Raw genomic sequence first — 25174 nt, forward strand, 5'->3', positions numbered from 1 at the left:
AGATGTGGATGCTGGACCTAGATGTCAATTCCTTAGGCCTTTGTCACACACACAGAAGCTCATTTCTGACTTCCTACCTAACATGTTCAGCCTATTCAAAAATAGCAGGTTAACTTCATATTCATAAGTAAATGTGCTTATGAATGTATAATATAATAAATGCATTATGACTAAAAGACAGATTTATTTGCCTATCACACATAGAAATGTCCTTTCAATCACTCTAATTCCAACCTCAGGGCTTGGAGCTGGAGAATTTAGGGCCCGCTGTCTATAATGAGATGTTTTATGTTCATTATCATTGCCCAGAAACTCTTGTTCCCTCCTCAGGAAGCACAGGTATGTACAAGTTAATCACACCTGATGGGAGAGGGTAGCTCTCCCTTCATGTGCTGGCATGTGGCATGGTTCAGGGGTCAACATCTTTTCTCCTCAAAGCGAAGTTTTATTCCATGTTACCCTGAGAATCCTACTTCTTCTTCCACACTCTGCTTCTCTAGTTGTCCCCCTCCACCCACCCCAGCTCTGAGGAAAGATTAAGATTCAATCTCTCTCAGAATTCCTTTGTTAATGGCCTAAAGAATAGCACCCCATGACTCCTTTATCCTCCCACTGTTTTGTGGGGAATCCCAAGACTTCCCAAGAAGTGTTTTGTCATGGGTCTTCATTTTTTCATTTCTGAGGCAGTGCTATCTAATATTTGTAGATGTGGAAAGAAGATAAGTTGAAGCAGCCCTTGGGGTGACACAGCTATGCAGTTGGAGGGAGGGGAGAGAAAGGGGAGAGAATCCCCTAAAAGAACAATAGTCCATAATTCTAAAATAGTGTGGTTGAACATAATCTTTTCATTTTTCTAATCTCTAATTTAATATTACAAGTGATTGTTTGATGAGCTACCCTCTGTCTTCAATAACAGAATTTTGATTTATCATTTTATATGGAATATTCCTCTATTCGAGTTGAGGATTCTTCTCATTAGTGGATAAACAAGGATTTTAAATATCTTATTACTGGTTTCACGCAGAGAGACCAATCTGGATTCCAAAGAGTGTTAAAGTAGATTTGGAAATAATTCTTTCTTTGTCATCACAACACTCAACTTTCTCCAAAATGGTATAAATACAATAGAGTAACTGAAGTTTTTTTTTTTTTTTGTGGAAACTGACAGTTCACTTATTGAAATAATCAGAAAACTTCTTTTTGATATGGATGGATATGGGTGTATCCTTAGATGTTCAGTTTGCTAGAGTGGATCCAATGTAGGAATGGAAAACTAAGTTGTTATGTGAAAGTTTGTTCATGGATTAATCACTGGCTTTGACTTGCATTTCAGGGACAATTTACCTATTAATAAAAACACCTGCAATTGAAACACCTATTTGTTTTTATTGCTACTGTTCTTGTTGTAAAATTAAATATCAACACCCTGGGTTGTGTGAGGCAGTCAGTATACAGACCTTAGAGAGAAAGAAAAATAATGAATGGATTTCAATGTGATGATAAATAGAAAGGGCAAGAATTCTCAATACACACCTAATGCACATAAATGTGAGATACATGAAGGATATTTTTCCAAGCTTGTTAATTCACAAAGTTCACAAAGTTGGATATAGCAAGCAATATTTCAAAAGTTTTTTGAAGAAGCTGTGATTTTTCCAGCTCTTCTATGTTTGCTGATTAATTTTAAAATTTTACTTGAGATTGAGGCAAAAAAAGATACTTTTACACCCTTAATTTCAATATATACATTTTATTGCCTGCACAAAGGGGCAATGTGGATTGAAGATAAATGTTTGTTTCTGAGTTGTGCTTGGATTTGCCACACAATAATTTCTTTATCAACTAAAGTTTCATTCACTATTAGCTCAATTGAATCAATATTACATTTAACATATTCTACAAATTTCTATGCAATAATGGTTTCTGCTTAGGATGTACAATTCTGAAAATTACATTACTGCATCATAACAAAAGAAAAAGACAGCTAATCTAAAAAAGAACTTTCTTGAGTTCATCAAAGAACTTTGGTTTCAGTAGAACTCACTAGCCTGAAAACTAGTGAAAGAAAGATGGCTCCGTGAAGAGTCAAGACAAGAATGCTGACCCACCTAGAGCAGAGTGAAGAAGAAGGACAACTTCAGTGTACAAGTGAGTGAGGCATAAGATAATATTTTCAATGAAAGGATAAAGGTTAACTGTGGGTTAGCATGGAAATGCAGAACTATTCAAAGTCATACACAAAGATGTTTTGCACCTCTTCGCAACCTCTTCTCAATAGCCCTTCATTTAGTGCTCATGAGAAAAGCCGGGGACAGGAGAAAAAAAGGCTTCCCTTAATAATATAGGCCTTGAGAATGGTGGTGGCTGTCACTGTGGAAAAGTCAGGGAACCCTGTCAGGATCCTTCTCCTTTATGGAATAAGAACTATAAGTGACTAGGGGAAGAATGGTAAATGCTGTTGCTGCTGGGACACAGAGAAAGACTCATTATGACAAGAAGAAAACATTCTCTGCTCCTAAGTCTGGAACAAGGGAACTTCCTATGCTTGAACAATTAGAAATCTGTTAGCCTTGGGGAATGAAGGGTGTCACAAAGAAAGCCTATCTTTCTTCAAGGGAAAGAGCATCTGTTTGATACCAAGGCTGGACCAGGATAACCAATAAGGTCCTTGCCTCTGACCCCTAAATAGGATAATAAGCAGTCAGCAACGAGAACCTCTTGGATGAGAAGCCATCGTGTGGATGGAGACCCTCTCTCCAGACGAGTGCAAAGGTAGGCTTAAATGTGAGCGTGAGCTGGCGCCGCGGCTCACTAGGCTAATCCTCCTCCTTACGGCGCTGGCACACCGGGTTCTAGTCCCGGTCGGGGCGCCAGATTCTGTCCCAGTTGCCCCTCTTCCAGGCCAGCTCTCTGCTGTGGCCCAGGAAGGCAGTGGAGGATGGCCCAAGTCCTTGGACCCTGCACCCCATGGGAGACCAGGGTAAGTACCTGGCTCCTGCCATTGGATCAGCGGGGTGCACCGGCCGTGGCGGCCATTGGAGGGTGAACCAATGGCAAAAGGAAGACCTTTCTCTCTCTCTCTCTCTCTCTCTCACTGTCCACTCTGCCTGTTAAAAAAATAAAAATAAAAAAAGTGAGCGTGGAACAGACTTTTGGAAAAACCCTCTGGCAAGCCAGCCCTCACTCTATTAAGGGTATAGATAGAAGTTAATGAAGCTAATCATAGAAAAATAACTTTTGAGCCTAGCTCAAATTCTGCCTAAGGATGCAAAACCAACCACACATGGTACATGTCAAATAGTCATGTCAAATAGTCAAAGAGGAAACATGAAGATTTACAAGTATAAACAATATTCTCTTAGTCTCTGCTATGCTATGTGTGAAGTCTGCCTTTCAGATAAAAATTATAAGACAGAGAGAAAAGCAAAAAGAAAAATTATAAATAATAAAAAGACTCAGATACGCCATTAGATTTTGCAACAATAAAATGTGGAACTTAAAATGGACATAATTCTTATGATAAAGGCTCTGGTGAAAGAAAACATTGGGCCACATAGAATGAACGGATAGAGATTTTCAACAGATGGAGAGATAGAAAGTAAAAGAATGAATTGAAACCCAGTCCCTACCCCGAATGCATTTGGTGTCAATTAGGCTTCAGCATCTCTCCCTCAATTTGCAGTTCCTCTGTAAATACATCATTAAATTAAAGGAGTGACACAAGGGATCAGTCAAAGCCAAGAGCCTGGATCACAAAGAGTCAAACTGTTCCTATAGTTAACATATCCATGATAGCCTGTATTCTGAGAACTCTGCAGGAAGTTACAATGCCTAGTCAAAAACAGTGGTACCCAATCTACCCTTGGACAGAGACAGACCAGAGACCATCTTTGCCACTTCAAAAGAAACATACTGGCTTTTATGGCTGATCAATCAACGGTAAGCCAGTTACACTGTGGGCCAACCAGAGACTCACACGTGAGCTGACCATACACAGTTCAAGGCCCACTTTAAACTACAAGATTCACTACTTTTGATTCCTTGGAGAGTCTGGGAATCTTTGCTATAGCTTCCTGACTCCTTATTCTATACATTGCAAAAAACTCTTATTTTTCCTCTAACACTCAAATGTCAGTAATTTACTTGCTGTACATCAGACAAGAAAATATAGTTTGGGGCTTCTGTAGCAATTCTAACCAGTTTTAAGGATTTGCTATAATAGAGTCAATTGAAAATGTTACAATTCAAAAGCTTACAATGAGTTTTTCAGTTGACTCATCAGAATTTTTTTTTTATCTTTTATTTAATGAATATAAATTTCCAAAGTACGACTTATGGGTTACAATGGCTTCCCCCCCCATACCGTCCCTCCCACCCACAACCCTCCCCTTTCCCACTCCCTCTCCCCTTCCATTCACATCAAGATTCATTTTCGATTATCTTAATATACAGAAGATCAGCTTAGTATACCTTAAGTAAGGATTTCAACAGTTTGCTCCCACACAGAAACATAAAGTGAAAAATAATAGATGATTTTTTTTAAATGATGAACTCATCAGAATTTACAAATGAATGAATGACCCTAAAGGGAGGTCAATAGACATCACCCAACCTGAAAGACTGAAAAGGAAGTTAAAAAAAGGGCAAAAAATAATGAATGATATCAAACCAGAGATCTGAGATTCTAAGGGAATGCCCATGATAACTAAGATCATCTCCAGTTCTTACATAGATACACTGTATTCTAACTCCTGAAATAAAATTCAAGAAATAAAATCTTGAAGACAGCTAGAGAAAACTGACACTTTATATGCAATGTAATAGAAACAAGTATTCATAGCAAAATTTTGTCAGAAACATAGCCAGCCAGAGGAAAATGAGCTGACATTTTTAAGACGTTGGAAGAAAGTAACTCCACTAAAAATTGTGCACAGCAAAATACTTTTAAACAGAAGAAAAATAAATTTTTAAATCAAAAAAAAGAAGAAGAAACTGAGAGAATCTAATTTCCATCATACATGCTATACAAGAAATGTCAAAATTAGTTTTTTGGGGAAGAATGAGACTTATACAAGCTATAAATTTGCATCTATGAAAGGGAATTAAGAGTCCTGGAAATGATAAATTGGTGAATGGGCTAATATGGTTGCATTTGTCTTATTTTAATTCACTTTATAAAATAATTGTATTGGTGAAAACATATATCCACATACAATATATACAGTAGTTTTTAGCATATATAGAGGAAAATATTTGGTAACAATGGAACATAAAGTTGTAGTAAGGAACTGGGAAATATTATTTTAAGGTTCTGACACTGCTTGTTAGGTAGAAATATGTCATTTAAAAGTAGAGTAGGATCAAATAAATCTAAACACTGTAAACTCTAGAGAAATTAATATTGTCTTAAGAGAAAAGAGGTACAAGTAACTAACCAATAGTGAAGATACAATGAAAGTGTCGCTCCCCCTCTTCGTGGAGGAACGACACAGGACCCTGCGCTGTTCTTTTGTCTGCTCGGCCCTCCCCGGGTTTGCTGCTGGTTCTTCCCGGGTTGGCTACCGTCCCTTCCACCTCCGTGGAAGGGCGGTTCCCCCTGCCACCTTCCCCACTTCCACGGGGGAGCGGCACACCGCCGGCCGGCTCTCTCGGGGGCTGCACAGGTGTTCCTTCAGATAGATGTTCCCCTTAGATGTTCCTCGTGCATGTTGTCTCTCTCCTCCTTTATAGTCCTCTTCCACCAATCCCAACTCTGCTACCCACACACCGAGTACGCTGCTCTCCTCCAATCAGGAGCAGGTCCTGCTGTTTATTGGTTGAACTGGAGGCAGCTGTGTAGAAGCTGCTTCTCCCTTCTCAGCGCCATATTGTGGGAGAGCAGATGCATAGAATAAGTCTTAATTCCAGTAACTTAGTCTAGTCCGAGTTGCTCCCCACAGAAAGCATAAAATATTCAATCCAAGAGTAGTCAGGAGAAGAGGTAAAAGGCTAAATTGGGGGAAAAGCATCTGGGAAGATGATACATTTTAGTAGCTGGAAATTAAAGAACAATTATCATTAACCAATAGGATAATAATAGAGTAGGCTAAATAATACAGTAAGTTAAAAAAAAGGAAATCAGCAAACAGTTTTATTTAAATGATAATGTGAACAGCACATAAAAGTTTCTGAGATATAGGTAAAGCTGTGTCTAGAGGAAAATAGTATAACATTAACTGCTTATATTAGAAAGAAGGCCTCACACCAATTATATAAACATCCATCTTACAAAATGAGAAACAGACACAGAGCTAGAAGAAGGAAAGAAATAATGGAGATATACAAAAAGGAATTAGAGGCTTCTGGGTTCCGTTCTGGCATGCAAAGGACTTGAACCTCATCACTCCAGTTCTAATAATAAGAACACAACTGAGGGCAGGCATTTGATGCAGTGCTCAAGACACCTCTTCCAATGCCACACCCCATATTGGAGTGGCTGAGTTTGAGACCCACCTCTGCTTCTGATTCCAGCTTTCTGCTAATGTGCACCTCTGAGGCAGGCGGTGATGACTCAGGTAGTTGGGTCCCTGCCAGGAACAGCCACATAAGAAACACAAACTTGAGTTCTTGGAGCTGGCTACGGCCCAACCCAGACCTGGCTGTTGTGGACACTTGGGGAGAGAACCAGCAGATAGAAGATTCTTTCCCTCTCCCTCTCCCTCTCCCTCTCCCTCTCCCTCTCCCTCTCCCTCTCCCTCTCCCTCTCCTTCTCTCTCTTATTCCCTCCCTCCCTTCCCCCTGTTACTCTACATTTCAAATAAATAAATAAATAAATGTACTTTTATTTATATAAGGTGAACAAATGTCATGTAGTTCATATATGCAGATTTAGGAGCATAGTGATGCTTCCCACCCTACCCTCCCTCCCACCCATGTTCCCACCTTCCCTTCTCCTTCCTTTCTTATTCTTTTACATTTTACAATGACAAACTACATTTGACTTTTAATTATTGTTTAAAGTCTGTGTCTCTACTGTTGAGGAAAAGTGTTTTTTTCTTTGAACTAGTTGTTGAATTCTTTACTTAGTGTAGGATTAAGCTTATGGTTATAAAATAAACAAAATATGTTAATAAATTATTTTAAAAGATGAATATTTATCCATGCCTCATATATCATACCAAAATTAACTCAGTATGGATCATAAAGCTAAAGTGTAATAATGAAAGCTATAAAAGGTCTAGAAGAAACTACAGAATATATTTATGGCATTCAGTTAAGCAAAATCTTAAATGTGACTCTAGGGGTTTTCCCTCTCTTGGAGCCCCCCTCCAGGCTACTCTGGCTGGAGGTCTCTTACTTAAATAAATCTTGCTTTTAAATAAAGAAGTGACTCCATAACCTAAATTAATACAAGAAACCTTGCACTTCAAATTTTTTAACTTTGATTCTTAGAACTATATAGTGGAGATTTGGAAAAAAAAGTCATATATGGAGAGAAAATGATTGCACAATAAAACATTACTTGCTGGAATATATAAAGAACTCTGAAATTTCAATAAGAAAAAAACAGAACCTACTAAAATGTTTAAAAAATTTGAACAGGCACTCTGTAAAAGATGTATGAATTGTAAATCAATGCATGGATTGCACAGCATCATAAATCATTAGAGAAATGCACACGAAGAACACAATGAGATATCACTACACTGCTGTTAGAATAGCTAATATGAGGTGAAAATGTGAAAGATAACTAACAACACTGAGCACTATCTGGGAGGAAGGGGAACTGAAATGCTCACACATGGCTGCTGGGGATGAAAAATGATACAGGACAATTTTATATAAAGTGAAGCATGTGCATACTACATGACCCAGCAGCCCTACAACCACTTCTGGTGGAAATGAGAAATGGTGTGGTAGATTTTGAAAACCATTTCAGCAATTTTTCAATAAACCTGGAAGATATTAAAGTTCACATGACATAAAAAGAACTTAGGAGGATAAGCAAAGCATGAGAAAGTATAATTGATGAAAGTGAATTAAAACAGAAGAAATATTAAGAGCAATCAGATGTTTAGAATGAAAAGCACACAGGGGCTGGTAGAGTCTATTTTGAAAACTGGCTACTCCACTGGCTAGGCACACCACCTTGAATCAGATACTACTCTTGCCCTCAGTTACCTAATCTGTAAAATGGAGATGGTTGAGTATTTAAATTTATACTTTAAGGAAAATCTGGATATGAATAGGAAGATGAAAAATTAATTTGTAGTGAATCTTTATGTATAACACACACAACTCTAGGAAGAAGCCAATCCTGAGATCGAGCCAAGATGGCGGAATAGTGAGGGCGCGCACCGATAGTCCGGGAAAATTTAGTTTAATAAAAGGGGAGTTACGGTAGCCTCAGAAAAAAGAACCAGGAAAATATTGCAGAAGAAACTCTTCTGGATCCAGTGGCCGTGAATCGGAGGACCTACTGGGAGAACAAGGTCGCCCACCGCGTGGAAGCCGAGCCGCGGGACCGAGCTGCGCAAGCTGCAGGGTCTGCGCGCCAGTGCTTGAAGGGGAGTGCGTGCCACACAGACAACAGTGGGGAGACTTGGGACGTCCAGGGCTCCGAGTTCACACATCGGTGCTGGAAGGGGAGCGGACCTGCGTGGAGAGCGTGGGAGCCCACAGTTCGGGACACCAGCGGCAGACTCAACACACCAGCGCTGGAACGCGAGGTGAGCCGAACCTCAATAACCCGAGACACCGGCAGGCAAGCGGAGAGAGGAGACTAGAGCGAACTACCCCCCGGGGGCGGGGGGAGAACTTCACCAAGCTAACTGGAAGAGAGAGAGAGGAAAAAAAAAAGGTGACTGGTACGGACACGGGTTTCTCTCTCTCCGCTCACCTCTCAAGGGCGAGCAAGACAAAGAGCAGGCGCCATCTTGGACATACGTCATAAGCAGAGCGAACTCAGGGCTGCACTGGCCCTGAGCCTAGCAGAAAAACCTGACTCTGGGCGGGGCAAATTAACAGGAGATTAGGACCTAGTAAATTTGTGGTGCTACTGAACTGAGACTGTGAAAAAAGAGACGGTGGGGGAGAGAACTCACGGAATTCACCTGAGCACTCTCCAGAGACGCTACAATTCCGTAACTTTGGCAACCCAGTGGGAGACTGAAGGAGAATTTGAGCCCACTCTGAGGGCCGAACAGATTCCCTGTGTGGTCCTTGGGAAAGAGCTTCCGATCTCTGGCTCCTGCGGGTATATCATTTGCCTGCTAACTACCTCCAACTTCATTCAGCTGTGCAGAATAACTTCCCTTTTGAATCAAAAAAAAAAAAAAAAGAGAGAGAGAGAGAGATTTACCATGCCTAACCTGGGAGTGTCACCTTTGGCACACCAAACAGAGCTCTCAGGACACACCCATCTCAAGCCCTAAGGCTCCATCAAAAACAGATAGTCCACTTAATCTAGAGTCATAGTATAATAAGAAAAAGCACCACAGTGAAGAAACCAAATATCTCCAATATGCCAAATAACAAACGCAAAAACCAAGGTAATAAAAACAAGGAAGTCACCATGACGCCCTCAAATGAAAAAGACACCCCAATTCAAGATTATGAGGATGATGACATAGAAGAAATGCAAGAAGCAGATCTCAAAAAATTGATAAGAACATTAAGAAGTTCTCAAAAACAAATTCTTGAACTACAGAAATCCTTAATGGACAAGATAGAAAATCTCTCTCGTGAAAATGAAATATTAAGGAGGAATCAAAATGAAACGAAACAACTAGTACAACAGGAAACTGGGATAGTGACTGAAGTGAAGAATTCAATAGATCAAATGAAAAACACAATAGAGAGCCTTACAAACAGAATGGGAGAAGCAGAAGAGAGAATATCGGACTTAGAAGACAGAGAACAGGAAAGGATACAGTCAAACCAAAGAAAAGAAGAGGAAATTAGAAATCTAAAACATATTGTCGGGAATCTTCAGGATACTATTAAAAAACCCAACATTCGGGTTCTAGGAGTTCCTGAAGGCATGGAGAGGGAGAAAGGATTAGAAGGCCTTTTTAGTGAGATATTAGCAGAAAATTTCCCAGGTTTGGAGAAGGACAGAGAAATCCTAGTACAGGAAGCTCACAGAACCCCTAATAAACACGACCAAAAGAGATCCTCACCACGACACGTTGTAATTAAACTCTCCACAGTGAAACATAAAGAAAAGATCCTAAAATGTGCAAGAGAGAAACGTCAGATTACTCTCAGAGGATCTCCAATCAGACTCACAGCTGACTTCTCATCAGAAACTCTACAAGCTAGGAGGGAATGGCGAGATATAGCCCAGGTACTAAGAGAGAACAACTGCCAGCCCAGAATATTATATCCTGCAAAGCTATCATTTGTGAATGAAGGTGAAATAAAGACTTTTCATAGCAAACAGAAATTGAAAGAATTTGTTGCCACTTGTCCAGCCCCGCAAAAGATGCTTAAAGATGTGTTACACACAGAAACAAAGAAACACGGTCATCAATATGAAAGAAGGTAAAGGAAGGAAACCAAGGAAGGAAAGCTCACAGCAAAAGATCACAGGGAATTCAAAGCATATATTAGAACTTATCTTTGGCAAATGGCAGGGCAAAGTTACCACTTATCATTAGTCACATTGAACGTGAATGGCCTGAACTGTCCAGTTAAAAGACACCGATTGGCTGACTGGGTTAAGGAACAAAACCCATCTAATTGCTGCTTACAAGAAACACATCTTTCCAACAAAGATCCATACAGACTGAAAGTGAAAGGCTGGAAAAAGATATACCATGCCAACAGAAATGAAAAAAGAGCAGGCGTAGCCATCTTAATATCAGACACTATAAACTTTACCACAAAAACCGTTAAGAGAGACAAAGAGGGACACTACATAAAGATTAAGAGATCAATTCAACAGGAAGATATAACAATTATCAATGTATATGCACCTAACTACAGGGCACCGGTTTATCTAAAAGATTTGTTAAGGGACTTAAAGGGAGACTTAGACCCCAATAAAATAGTACTGGGGGACTTCAATACTCCACTCTCAGAAATAGACAGATCAATAGGACAGAAGATCAACAAGGATACAGTAGATTTAAACGACACTATAGCCCAAATGGATCTAACAGATATATACAGAACTTTCAATCCTACAGCTAAAGATTTTACATTCTTCTCAGCAGTACATGGAACCTTCTCTAGGATTGACCACATACTAGGCCATAAAGCAAGTCTCAGCAAATTCAAAAGAATTAGAATCATACCATGCAGCTTCTCAGACCATAAAGGAATGAAGTTGGAAATTAGCAACTCAGGAATCCCTAGAGCATACGCAAACACATGGAGATTGAACAACATGCTCCTGAATGAACAATGGGTCATAGAAGAAATCAAAAGAGAAATCAAAAACTTTCTGGAAGTAAATGAGGATAACAGCACAACATACCAAAACTTATGGGATAGACAAAAAGCAGTGTTAAGAGGGAAGTTTATATCAATAGGTGCCTACATCAAGAAATTGGAAAGGCACCAAATAGATGAGCTTTCAATGCATCTCAAGGATCTAGAAAACCTACAGAAAACCAGACCCAAATCTAGTAGGAGAAGAGAAATAATTAAAATCAGAGAAGAAATCAATAGGATTGAATCAAGAAAAACATTACAAAAAATCAGCCAAACGAGGAGCTGGTTTTTTGAAAAAATAAACAAAATTGACACCCCATTGGCCCAACTAACTAAAAAAAGAAGAGAAAAGACCCAAATCAATAAAATCAGAGATGAAAAAGGAAACGTAACAACAGACACCACAGAAATAAAAAGAATCATCAGAAATTACTACAAGGACTTGTATGCCAGCAAACAGGGAAACCTATCAGAAATGGATACATTCCTGGACACATGCAACATACCTAAATTGAACCAGGAAGACATAGAAAACCTAAGCAGACCCATAGCTGAGACAGAAATTGAAACAGTAATAAAGGCCCTCCCAACAAAGAAAAGCCCAGGACCAGATGGATTCACTGCTGAATTCTACCAGACATTTAAAGAAGAACTAACTCCAATTCTTCTCAAACTATTCAGAACAATCGAAGAAGAGGGAGTCCTCCCAAATTCTTTCTATGAAGCCAGCATCACCTTAATTCCTAAGCCGGAAAAAGATGCAGCACTGAAAGAGAATTCCAGACCAATATCCCTGATGTACATAGATGCAAAAATCCTCAATAAAATTCTCGCCAATAGAATGCAATGATACATCAGAAAGATCATCCACCCAGACCAAGTGTGATTTATCCCTGGTATGCAGGGATGGTTTAATGTGCGCAAGACAATCAATGTGATACACCACATTAACAGACTGCAGAAGAAAAACCATATGATTATCTCAATAGATGCCGAGAAAGCATTTGATAAAATACAACACCCGTTCATGATGAAAACTCTAAGCAAACTGGGTTTGGAAGGAACATTCCTTAATACAATCAAAGCAATCTATGAAAAACCCACAGCCAACATCCTATTGAATGGGGAAAAGTTGGAAGCATTTCCACTGAGATCTGGAACCAGACAGGGATGTCCACTCTCACCACTGCTATTCAATATAGTTCTGGAGGTTCTAGCCAGAGCTATTAGGCAAGAAAAAGAAATTAAAGGGATACAAATTGGGAAGGAAGAACTCAAACTATCCCTCTTTGCAGATGACATGATTCTGTATTTAGGGGACCCAAATAACTCTACTAAGAGACTATTGGAACTCATAGAAGAGTTTGGCAAAGTAGCAGGGTATAAAATCAATGCACAAAAATCAACAGCCTTTGTGTACACAGGCAATGCCACGGCTGAGGAAGAACTTCTAAGATCAATCCCATTCACAATAGCTACAAAAACAATCAAATACCTTGGAATAAATTTAACCAAGGACGTTAAAGATCTCTACGATGAAAATTACAAAACCTTAAAGAAAGAAATAGAAGAGGATACCAAGAAATGGAAAAATCTTCCATGCTCATGGATTGGAAGAATCAATATCATCAAAATGTCCATTCTCCCAAAAGCAATTTATAAATTCAATGCAATACCAATCAAGATACCGAAGACCTTCTTCTCAGATCTGGAAAAATTGGTGCTGAAATTTATATGGAGGCACAAGAGACCTCGAATAGCTAAAGCAATCTTGTACAACACAAACAAAGCCGGAGGCATCACAATACCAGATTTCAGGACATACTACAGGGCAGTTGTAATCAAAACAGCATGGTTCTGGTACAGAAACAGATGGATAGACCAATGGAACAGAATTGAAACACCAGAAATCAACCCAAACATCTACAGCCAACTTATATTTGATCAAGGATCTAAAACTAATTCCTGGAGCAAGGACAGTCTATTCAATAAATGGTGCTGGGAAAATTGGATTTCCACGTGCAGAATCATGAAGCAAGACCCCTACCTTACACCTTACACAAAAATCCACTCAACATGGATTAAAGACCTAAATCTACGCCCTGACACCATCAAGTTACTAGAGAACATTGGAGAAACCCTTCAAGATATTGGCACAGGCAAAGAGTTTCTGGAAAAGACCTGGGAGGCACAGGCAGTCAAAGCCAAAAATCAACTATTGGGATTGCATCAAATTGAGAAGTTTCTGTACTGCAAAAGAAACAGTCAGGAGACTGAAGAGACAACCGACAGGATGGGAAAAAATATTTGCAAACTATGCAACAGATAAAGGGTTAATAACCAGAATCTACAAAGAGATCAAGAAACTCCACAAAAACAAAACCAACAACCCAATTAAGAGATGGGCCAAGGACCTCAATAGACATTTTTCAAAAGAGGAAATCCAAATGGCCAACAGGCACATGAAAAAATGTTCAAGGTCATTAGCAATCAGGGAAATGCAAATCAAAAGCACAATGAGGTTTCACCTCACCCCGGTTAGAATGGCTCACATGCAGAAATCTACCAACAACAGATGCTGGCGAGGATGTGGGGAAAAAGGGACACTAACCCACTGTTGGTGGGAATGCAAACTGGTCAAGCCACTATGGAAGTCAGTCTGGAGATCCCTCAGAAACCTGAAGATAACCCTACCGTTCGACCCAGCCATCCCACTCCTTGGAATTTACCCAAAGGAATTTAAATTGGCAAACAAAAAAGCGGTCTGCAGCCTAATGTTTATTGCAGCTCAATTCACAATAGCTAAGACCTGGAACCGACCTAAATGCCCATCAACGGTAGACTGGATAAAGAAATTATGGGATATGTACTCTTTAGAATACTATACCGCAGTAAGAAACAACGAAATCCATTCATTTGCAACAAAATGGAGGAATCTGGAACACATCATGCTGAGTGAAATAAGCCAGTCCCAAAGGGACAAATACCATATGTTCTCCCTGATCGGTGACAACTGACTGAACACCAAAAAGGAAACATGTTGAAGTGGAATGGACTCTATGGGAAATGGTGACTTGATCAGCATAGCCCTGACTGTTAATGAACAACTTAATACATTATCCCTCTTAGTAGTTTTTTTTGTCTGTTCTACTTAATATGACTGGTTTAACTCTGTAATTAATACACAGTTATTCTTAAGTGTTGAAATTTAACTGAAATGTGATCCCTGTTAAACATAAGAGTAGGAATAAGAGAGGGAAGAGATATATAATTTGGGACATGCTCAAGCTGACTTGCCCCAAATGGTAGAGTTGGAAGCATACCAGGGGATTCCAATTCAATCCCATCGAGGTGGCATGTACCAATGCCATCTCACTGTTCCAGGTGATCAGTTTCAGTTCACAGTTGGTCATGGTGAAGGGACTGGGAGTCAAAGGGAGCACATAGACAAGTCTAGTACCTGCTAAATCTAACTGATGGAGTAAATAAAGGGGAGAGTGATCCAACATGGGAAGTGAGATACTCAGCAGACTCATAGAATGGCAGATGTCCTAAATAGCACTCTGGCCTCAGAATCAGCCCTAAAGGCATTCAGAGCTGGCTGAAAAGCTCATGAGAGTATTTCAGGCATGGAAAGCCAAGACACTCTGGCAAAAGATCTCTGCGAGTGAGATCCCAGTGGAAAGAACAGGTCATCAAAGAAGGAGGTACCTTTCTCTGAAGGGAGGAGAGAACCTCCACTTTGACTATGACCTTGTCTAAACAAGATAAGAGTCGGAGAACTCAGAGGGCTTCCATAGCCTTGGAAACTCATGACTGGAGCATAGGGAGATTACTGATGCCATAGACAGGAGTGTCAATTGGTAAAGTCAACAACAGGAGTCACTGTGCACTTACTCCTCATGTAGGATCTCTGTCCTTAATGTGCTGTGCATTGAGATTTAATGCTATAACGAGTACTCAAACAATATATTTCACTTTGTGTTTCTATGGGTGTGCAAACTGTTGAAATCTTTACTTAATGCATACTAAACTGATCCTCTGTAAAAAAAAAAAAAAAAAAGAAATTATCAACTCCCAACTTGACTCTCACTGGGATTAAACATGACAATAGGTCTGATCTGATTTCATCATCATTTAAAAAAATCATCTATTATTTTTCACTTTATGTTTCTGTGTGGGAGCAAACTGTTGAAATCCTTACTTAATGTATACTAAGCTGATCTTCTGTATATTAAGATAATCGAAAATGAATCTTGATGTGAATGGAAGGGGAGAGGGAGTGGGAAAGGGGAGGGTTGTGGGTGGGAGGGACGGTATGTGGGGGAAGCCATTGTAATGCATAAATCGTACTTTGGAAATTTATATTCATTAAATAAAAGTTAAAAAAAAAAGAAGCCAATCCTGACCACATGGTTTAGAAAGCCTTTCTACATGTTCTGAATGACTCCTGGCTCAACCGGGCCGTGGGTCTCACCAAACTTGTTTTGTAATAATCTTCGTAGTTCTGCTCATTTAACTCTGAGCTCCCGTAGAACTCTTCTCCTGAAGGAATCATTCCAAGACCCTCAGAGCCTGCCAATCCCAGAGCATGAAGCCTGATAGCCTCTAGGAGATGAGCAAGATTTTTGTCTGGGAGATGATGACACACACTACTAACTGAAATGTGAAGAGTCATCATTAAAAGAGCAATTTGCCTACTGGCAATAACATGCTGCAAGGAGCAATTATACGCAATCTCTTTTTGCCTCATAGCACGTCTCAACATGAACCCAATATGAATCACAGAGCTAAATGTAATAAGTAAAGCTGTAAAAGCTCTAGATGAAAACATAGGAGAAGATATTTATGGCATTCAGTTAAGCAAAGTTTTCATAAATTAGAGAATACAAACAAAACTATCACAAGAAACTTTAGACTTCAAGATTTTGGCTCTTACAATTATATTGTGAAGAGAGAAAAACAAGGCACATGTGAAGAGAAAATGATAGCAAGACACATGTGATGAAACACTTCTTGCCGGAATATATAAAGAATATATTATACATACAATGTATAAAGAATATATAATATTATATATAGTAATAATATATAAATCTCAATAAGAAAAAACAGAACCCATTAAAATGGGTGAAACATCTGAACAGACACTTTATTAAAGGTGTGCATGGGATTAAACAAATTAGATGCTCAGCATCATAAATCATTAGAAAAATGCACAAGAAGAGCAAAATGTGATATCGCTATGCTGCTGTTAGAATTGCTAAAATGAAATGAAACTTTGAAAGATCCCCAACAGTACTGAGTACTGTTACCATCTGGGAGGAAAGGGAACTGAAAAGCTCACACGTGGCTGGCAGGGATACAAAATTGCAAAGGACAAATTTTATAAGGTCAAATGTGTGCATCCTACATGATCCAGCAGTCCTAATGGGACATTTTTTATAGAGAACTTTTATTTAATAAATATTCATTTCAAAGGTACAACTTTTGGATTATAGCGGTTCTTCCCCCCATAACCCCCCTTCCACCCAAAAACCATCCCGTCTCCTACTCCCTCTCCCAACCCATTCTTCATTAAGATTCATTTTTAATTATCTTTATATTCAGAAGATCAACTCTATACTAAGTAAAGATTTCAACAGTTTGCACCCACGCAGACTCTTATAGAACTCTTATCCTACACAAATCATTCCTAGATCTTCAGAGGCAGCCTAGCCTAAAGCATGGAGCCTCAGACCCAGTGGGAGTTGAATAAGATTATTGCTTGAGTGAAAATGGCACACAATACTCACTGGAATCTGAACAGTCATGGTTTAAAGAACAATTTGCTTACTGTCAGTCATATGCAATCTCTGCAAATCCTGTTCTTGTAGAGAAAGTTTCTACCTTTTATCCCACACTTTGGAAGTGTTGGGTACTATTGTGGTCCTACATTTATGTCCTCAACAAACCTTAACACTGCTATTTCCCCAGATCAGCCTTAAGTTAGGGACTGCTTTGGATAATTCCCCAATCGTGCTGCATACAGAACAGAACTAGAGCATCCATAAAAGTTTGTGAATGAACACAACCCTGCCAATCTGCTCATGAATTTGAGTATAAAGCCTCAATGTCACTCAGCCTTACACCAGCATGATCAAAAATGTGGACACAGCGATGAGTGGACATGGGGAATCCACTTGTTCTCTTTCACTCTCACAGTCATAGTGTTTCTCCTTGTTTTATTCTTGATTTCTTGGAAGTCCTTGCATTGTTTTTGTTGTTATAGTGTTGTGGCTTCCCTGCCTGTGTTTCTCCTTTGTACTGCAACTGCTTTTTGATTTATGTATCCTTCTGCTCCACTGCCATGTGCTATCCTGCATTGCAACTTGCAACTTGTTTGTCATCATGTGCAGTAGCAGGCTACAAGGCTGGGTGGAATAATACAGTTGGAGGAGCTCCTGAGAAGAATATGGTAACTATCAGGTCAACGCAGGATTGCATAGCAATAATACAAAAGAGATTTCTGGTTATTCCCTCTGAATAACCTTTAAGAAGAGACAAGCTTTTACAGAGGATATTTTGAAGCACTTTGCCTTAGGGTTTGTGGCATCAGTTCTTTTCTCTGTCTCACCATAAAACATCACAAATGGCTTTGGGGCACTTTTACAATTTTCTATACCATTATGAAATAACCATGTTATTATGTAAATCTTTATAACACAGTTGGGTGACTGAGGTCCACAGTAACCTCTAACATGTAACGAACAAACAAAGAGAGGAGGCCACAAGCTCTACACATAAAATATTGACAAGCAGAGGGAAAAATCAGTTACCCACCCTGATTTGAGCACCGCACATTGTGTTCTTTTGAAATATCACACTGTACCCATAAATTATCAGGGTGAATCAAAAATGCAATGTTTATAAAGATGTAAAGCCTAGATAACCTGATTTGATGAACACATATTCAATAATGAATCAGAGAACCACATCATACCCATAAATCTATATAATTAAAAATAACAAAATCTGTATCAATGATTTCACCTGTGATACTTTGTGATGTACATATGCATCATTTTGGGAAATTCTTCCTTTAAGGGAAGGAAAAATATTTTTAAATTCAAGTAAGCCAAGAGATAGATTTCAATTTTTATAAAAAATGTCAGGCTCAGCCGGCACCGCAGCTCAATAGGTTAATCCTCCACCTGTGGCGCCGGCACCCGGGTTCTAGTCCCGGTCAGGGCGCCGGATTCTGTCCCGGTTGCTCCTCGTCCAGTCCAGCTCTCTGCTGTGTCCCGGGAGTGCAGTGGAGGATGGCCCAAGTGCTTGGGCCCTGCACCCCATGGGAGACCAGGAGAAGCACCTGGCTCCTGGCTTCGGATCGGTGCAGTGCGCCGGCCACAGTGGTCATTGAGGGGTGAACCAACGGAAGGAAGACCTTCCTCTCTGTCTTTCTCTCTCTCACTGTCCACTCTGCCTGTCAAAAAAAAAAAAAAAAAAAAGGTCAGGCTCTAAAGTCATCAGGTAATGTACACCATCATTTTGCATTCAACTATTTCAAATAGCAAGAAATAGCAAGGGCTTTGGATATAAAACTTGAACCGACAAACCTGCTTCTTACTACAGTTAGACATCATAAAGCTGATTAAAACTGAGATTTATTTTTTTATCATGCTTGAATGAAAGTGTTCACATGGGGAAACTGATACGAAGAAGTGTCTCACAGATAGTACACACCCAGTAAAAATCCAACTTATTACCAGGAGACACAGAGAAACGGGTTGTTTTCTGAGTTATGGCATCAGTAGAGGTATTTTGCTTGGGAGGTAGGCCTTACAACGTTTAAAGTGATGGATCCTGGAACTGCTCCTTCTGTCTCTGTGCTGAAGTATGACTCAACCCTAACAGAAAGGAGTAATTCAGAAACATCTCTTCATGGGGAAGCCTAGTATTACATTAATCCCAGCCTTACAGAAACCTTAGTTCCAGAGACTAGAAAAAGGTTTTATATCCCAATTCATCCTATGAAAGTGGCATCACTTTGATCCCAAGTCCAACAAAAAGAGTAGATGTAATAAAAGTATAAGATAATTGCATTCCTGAGGATATGCATAAAAATATTAAACAATACATTAAGATATATATATAGACTACTCAAAAATATATCATGAGAAAATTATATGTACTCTACTAATTTTTTTTATTTTTTGACAGGCAGAGTGGACAGTGAGAGAGAGAGACAGAAAGGTCTTCCTTTGCCGTTGGTTCACCCTCCAATGACCGTCGCGGCCGGCGCGCTGCGGCCGGCGCACCACACTGATCCGATGGCAGGAGCCAGGTACTTACCCTGGTCTCCCATGGGGTGCAGGGCCCAAGTACTTGGGCCATCCTCCACTGCACTCCCTGGCCACAGTAGAGAGCTGGCCTGGAAGCGGGGCAACCGGGACAGAATCCGGCGCCCCGACCGGGACTAGAAGCCAGGGTGCCGGCGCCGTAAGGTGGAGGATTAGCCTAGTGAACCGTGGCGCCGGCTTGTACTCTACTAATTTAAGGATGGGATAAATGTAGGAACTTATCAATGTAATTCAACGGGGAACTTTCACAAGAATTTGTTTTATCTGTAACACTGCACTTTTTTAGGTAGCCTTAAAACATCTTCATTAAGACAGTGAGTGAGAGCTGAACCTCATGAAGCAAACATTGATCCCAGAGGATTATACTTGGGTGATGACTGAATGTGTACATTCATCTGTTTCCAGCAATATGCCTTGTGGTTCCCTTCTCATATCTTTGTTTTCAATTTATTTAAGATTATGCATATCTCTGTGTTGTAAATACGTGTTATCTCAGATGTGTTATAAATATGTGTGTTTCAGATCTGTGTGTTACATGTACTACACACATAGGTATACTGAAACGTGTTAATATGAAATGTTTTTATCTGTACTCACACTCACTCCTAGGACCAGCAGCCCAGTGATGTAAAACATGAAAAAGACAAACCATCACCTGAAACTCAGGATAATACACCTGACCGAGACATAGAAGACAAGGGGCATGTGCAGTTCAAGGTGAGGGGATGGAAAAAGCAATGGCTATTTGTGGTAGGCTAGTGTGTGTTACCCATTGTCTCCTGCAAGTAACAGAGGGAAATAAAAATGTTAGGAAAGGTTCTTAAACATAGCTTGAAAATTGGATGGAAAAGTGTAATTTTCAACCAAGTACCGCCCAGGAGACAGTGAATCTGCCTTCTTTCACCTGGTGACTAATGTGCTATACTTGGAAAACACAGTGTTTCACAGAACGTTACATTAGCAGACTCAAAGAAACTAGGTACCTATGTTTCATTTTAGTTATAAAACTGTACAGCATTTCAAGAGTTAAACTCAGGTTCCTTAGAACATGGTTCTCCAGTCTTCAAACTCATTGTATCAAAAGCGTAACCAACATGTACAGAGTGCCAAGGCAGCATAATTTACACTTTAATAAAGTCGGGTTGCATAGGGGTGCTAACCCCATTTTGTAAGGGAGAAAACTGAGGCTTAGGAATTGTGTCTGATTGGGAGCAATGGACTGATGCAGATACAGGCATATTTCATTCTGAAGTTTGTGTTCTTCCTATCTTCTGTGTTGCCATTAGGAAAAGTGAAGGACTTTGCTTAACATGCATAGTGCTAAAGTGTCTGTACTGTAAAATATTACAGTACTGGCACACAGATAGACTTTGTTCAGTGGAACAGAGACTCTCGTCTCTGAAAATAGTTCAGTAAAAATGGTCACCTCTTGCTTTGCTTGACAATTTGTGTAGTAATTTTGGTGAAACCTTGAAAAGCAGGTTATTGGCATATGGATAATTGGTTTAATATGTTTTTGGTATGGCTTGCATGAGGTGCTTAAATTCTATGGTTAGAAAGGATGAAGAATAAATGCTCTAAGATTGTCATCGATTCGAAGTGACTTCTTCCAGGTGTGGTACTTTGAAACAAGATGTGCTTATGTCAGGCTGTGGTCTGCTACAGCAATTCAATGGGGACAAGGTTTCCAGGATGTGACTGACCACGCTGCCTATTAACTTCCTTCCATCTTATTTTCCTTATTCTCACCATAAGAGAACAACTTTGCTGTTATTTTGTGTACAGCATTCAATATAGGATTTCTTTATGAAAAGTTGCACATAAAGTCATTGCACCTAAATATAGTTTTATTTATTTAAATACATTGTTTTGCTTGTTGCTCCACTAAGATGGATAACATAGGCTCACAAACCCTTTAGTGAATTCTTCAGCACATTGCATTTTAATTTAATTGAAATCTGTCCGCAGGGTAAACTTCAAATTTTATAGCTAGGTAATGCTCATTGAAACATACAGCAGATATATTTGTATCAATGTATCAAAGTTTTCCTTGAATTGCCATTGAAAATACATATTCCAAGGGAACTGGGGGCGTCCACAGGCAGAGTGTGCAAACTCACAGGGCTGCACAATGGGACCAAAGCCTTTCTCCTTCAACACACTCCCGGAAGCATAAGGGTGTCCACTGCTACAGCTGGGCAGATTTTTTTTCCCAGAAGCTGAGAAATTGGCATGAATCCACTGTCTTGGGGGACCCTGAAACAGGCCCACCTAAATTCAGGAGTCATTCTCTCCATTTACCACTTGCATCACAGAGAGACAGAGCCAGTGGAGCCAGAGAGAGAGAGAGAGAGAGAGAGAGAGAGAGAGAGAGAAGTCTTCCATTTGCTAGTTCACTCCCCTAGTGGCTGCAATCACTAGAACTGAGCCTATCCAAAGCCAGGAGCCAGGAGCTTCTTCCTGGTCTCCCATGTGAGTGCAGGAGCCCAAAGACTTGGGCCATTTTCTACTGCTTTCCCAGGCCATAGCAGAGAGCTGGATCAGAAGTGGAGCAGCTGGGACTTGAACCAGTGCACATATGGGATACTGGCACTGCAGGCAGCAGCTTTATGCACTAAGACACAGCACCGGCCCCCTCCCATTGGATTTTACACATATAATAGAGTGGTAGAAAAGCCTCCACAGAATTGCTTGTAAGCACAACATTTTAGGTGCGACAAAGAAATAATTCACATGGATATTTCAAGTGTTTCAAGCACGATGTGCAATTACTTGTCATGCCCCAAGAATATATTGCTCATTGCCCGGATCTTAAGCGCACCTGTCCAGCTTGCAATGACTCCCATGGACTTGTGCAGAAAATCACGTAGCTCCAGGATACTTTAGCGAAAACATCAGCCAGTCTGTCCCGGGCTGAGCAGCGGATGGACTCGATCAGTGCTCCTGTGAGAGGACCTGCACTGCAAAGGGAGACACCTACTGAGAACTCTGCTCCTGGACAGATGGCTGTAAAAATAGTACGTACCTAAATGGAACCACTCAGTGTGGGATCCTGGTCTGCCAGTGTCTGAGTGCCTGCTGAGGTCAGCCCCGGCATGCATGGATGGCAGGTGCTGTAAGGAGTACAAGTCAGTATGCCAATTTCAGGGACAAACCTACTTTGAAGGAGAGTGAAGTAGTACTACTCCTCCTCTGGAGTGTGTGTCCCATATGAGTACAAAGATCAGACCATGAAGCTTTTCAAAAGTCCAGGCTGCCCAGCTTTGGACTGTCCAGAGTTTCAGCTGATCACTTTTTCTAGCAGCTGCTGCAGTCTGTAATGGTTATGACTTTTGTTCCTAAAACCACAACTGCGTGGGGAGTTCCATCTGCAGGAATCTGAATGATAGGGCCCTATGCAGCTGTCAAGATGTTTTCAGGGCTCTGTGAGAGGACGGTGCCTACTGTGAAAACACTGATGAGTGTGCTGAAGGGTGCCATTGCTCTCCCTAGAATATGATAAGTGTCAACACCCCAGGCTAGTTCGTGCACATCTGCAAGGAAGGGTACATGCAGATTGATTATTCATGTACAGAGCATGATGGGTGCATCACGAATCAGCACAACTGGGATGAAAACGCCTTGTGATTCTACCTCATGGGAGGACACAACTGTGTTTGCAAGTCTGGCTACATGGGCAATGGAACCACATGCAAAGCATTTTGCAAAGATGGCTGCAGTAATAGAGGAGCCTGCATCACCACTAAGGTGTGTGCCTGCCTCCTAGGCTCCTCCTCTGGACCCTCTGTGTTATGGACAATGATGAATGCTCTGTTGGTTTTGTTCTGTGTGATAGCCATGCCAACTGCATTAACCTGCCTGCATGGTTCCGCTGCGAGTGCCAGGATGGCTACGGTGACAACAGGATGCTCTCTCCAAGTGGAGAGTCATGTGAAGATGTCAACCATGTGGGACTGGGAGGCACAGCCATGCCAGCGACACCACTTGCTTCAACTTGGATGGTGGCTACAACTGCTGGGGCCCTCTCAGCAAGAACTGCACAGGGGACAGCATCCACAGTAGGAGGGTGAAGCACGATGGTCAGATCTGGGTGTTGGAAAGTGAGCACTGCTCCATGTGCTCATGTCAGAGCAGGTTTGTCACACGCTGACAGATAGCCCGTGACTGAGAATCCCACGGTTGATCCCACAGTCAGTGCCTCCACCAAAACAGGGAGAACTTGTACAACAGCGGTGTGACACCTGGGTCCAGAGTTGCCAGCAGTGCCTCTGCTTGCCACAGGAGGTGGACTGCTGACCCCTATCCTGCCCAGATGTGGAGTAAATTCAGTACACTCCCAGAGAACAAGAGCTCCCCGCTGCCCTTTGTCACCAACTCCTGCCAGGCTGACACCATCCTCCATGACATCACCAAGACCTGTCTGGATGAGAAGAATTGTGGTCATTGTGGATCAATCACAGCACAGAGTGCACACTCTGCAAGTGCAAGAATGGACACATCTGTTGCTCTGTGGACCCGCTGTACTTTTGGGAACTGTGAAGTAAGCCATCTTACAGTAGATTTTGCTTTAAAGAAAGTTGTTTCATTTAAAAGCCAAAAAAAAAGTTGAAACTTAAATTGGAAGGTTTGTGGACAGCTACATGCGCCTTTGTTAATAACTGAGTGAACCTCCAATTATGAAATGTGTGGAGCTTGGGAAAATCACAAAAGGAAAGTTCTTGAGGATAAACTAGGTCACAATTCTATCTCCACTGCAACTGACATCATAGTGCAGGCGAAGGAGTACCAAGCATGCCCTGCGACGCTATCGTTCCTGGGTAGGGAGCCTGAGCCCAGTCTATCTAGTGCTGAAGACTCTCCTCTAGATCAGAATCGTCTCAAGTCCATCGAGGATCTCAGTGTAGAGACAAATGAGAGGCAGTGGATGGATTACATTTTCAGAAGCAACACAAAGAAACTACGGAGCATTGTTTTGTTTGGTACACACTCTGAGGAGAAATCTGAAACAAGCTATTGTCATGCTAACAATAATGCACAGGCATGGTTGCTTAATGTTTTCTAGCAAGAAAGTCATCCCTATCTCCTTGTTTTATGGCACTTAATATTCTTCGGTTGAATTTCTTCAGTATAAGCTTGTTGCCGCACAATACTAAATATTTCTCTTACCTTAAAATAAACAGATTTTTACAAATCATCCTAAACTATGAAAGAAAAAAAGGAAAGCATATTCTGACATTTGAGTTTATGTCTGATAACCAGCAGGCCACAGTTTCTCATAAAGGTCTGTTTTTAACAAACACAAACACATTTCAAGTAAACAATAGTGTGTGTTTTCATGCCACCTAAGAAAATAATGGTTTAAAACAATTGTGACTTCACAATTTATCATCCAAACAGGGATGTGTTTAGCCATG

The 25174-nt window shown here is 40.6% G+C and overlaps 2 pseudogenes; one reads left to right on the forward strand and one right to left on the reverse strand.

Moving 5' to 3' along the window:
* LOC103351840 (small ribosomal subunit protein uS2B-like) overlaps positions 1–16171 on the reverse strand; it is a 42285-nt pseudogene extending 26114 nt beyond the window's left edge.
* Positions 16172–17767: 1596 nt separating this feature from the next.
* Positions 17768–24299, forward strand: LOC100351100 (protein kinase C-binding protein NELL2 pseudogene; annotated as a pseudogene).
* The last annotated feature ends 875 nt before the right edge of the window (positions 24300–25174 follow it).

Source organism: Oryctolagus cuniculus, chromosome X (assembly GCF_964237555.1).
Source record: "Oryctolagus cuniculus chromosome X, mOryCun1.1, whole genome shotgun sequence".
Classification (NCBI taxonomy): domain Eukaryota; kingdom Metazoa; phylum Chordata; class Mammalia; order Lagomorpha; family Leporidae; genus Oryctolagus; species Oryctolagus cuniculus.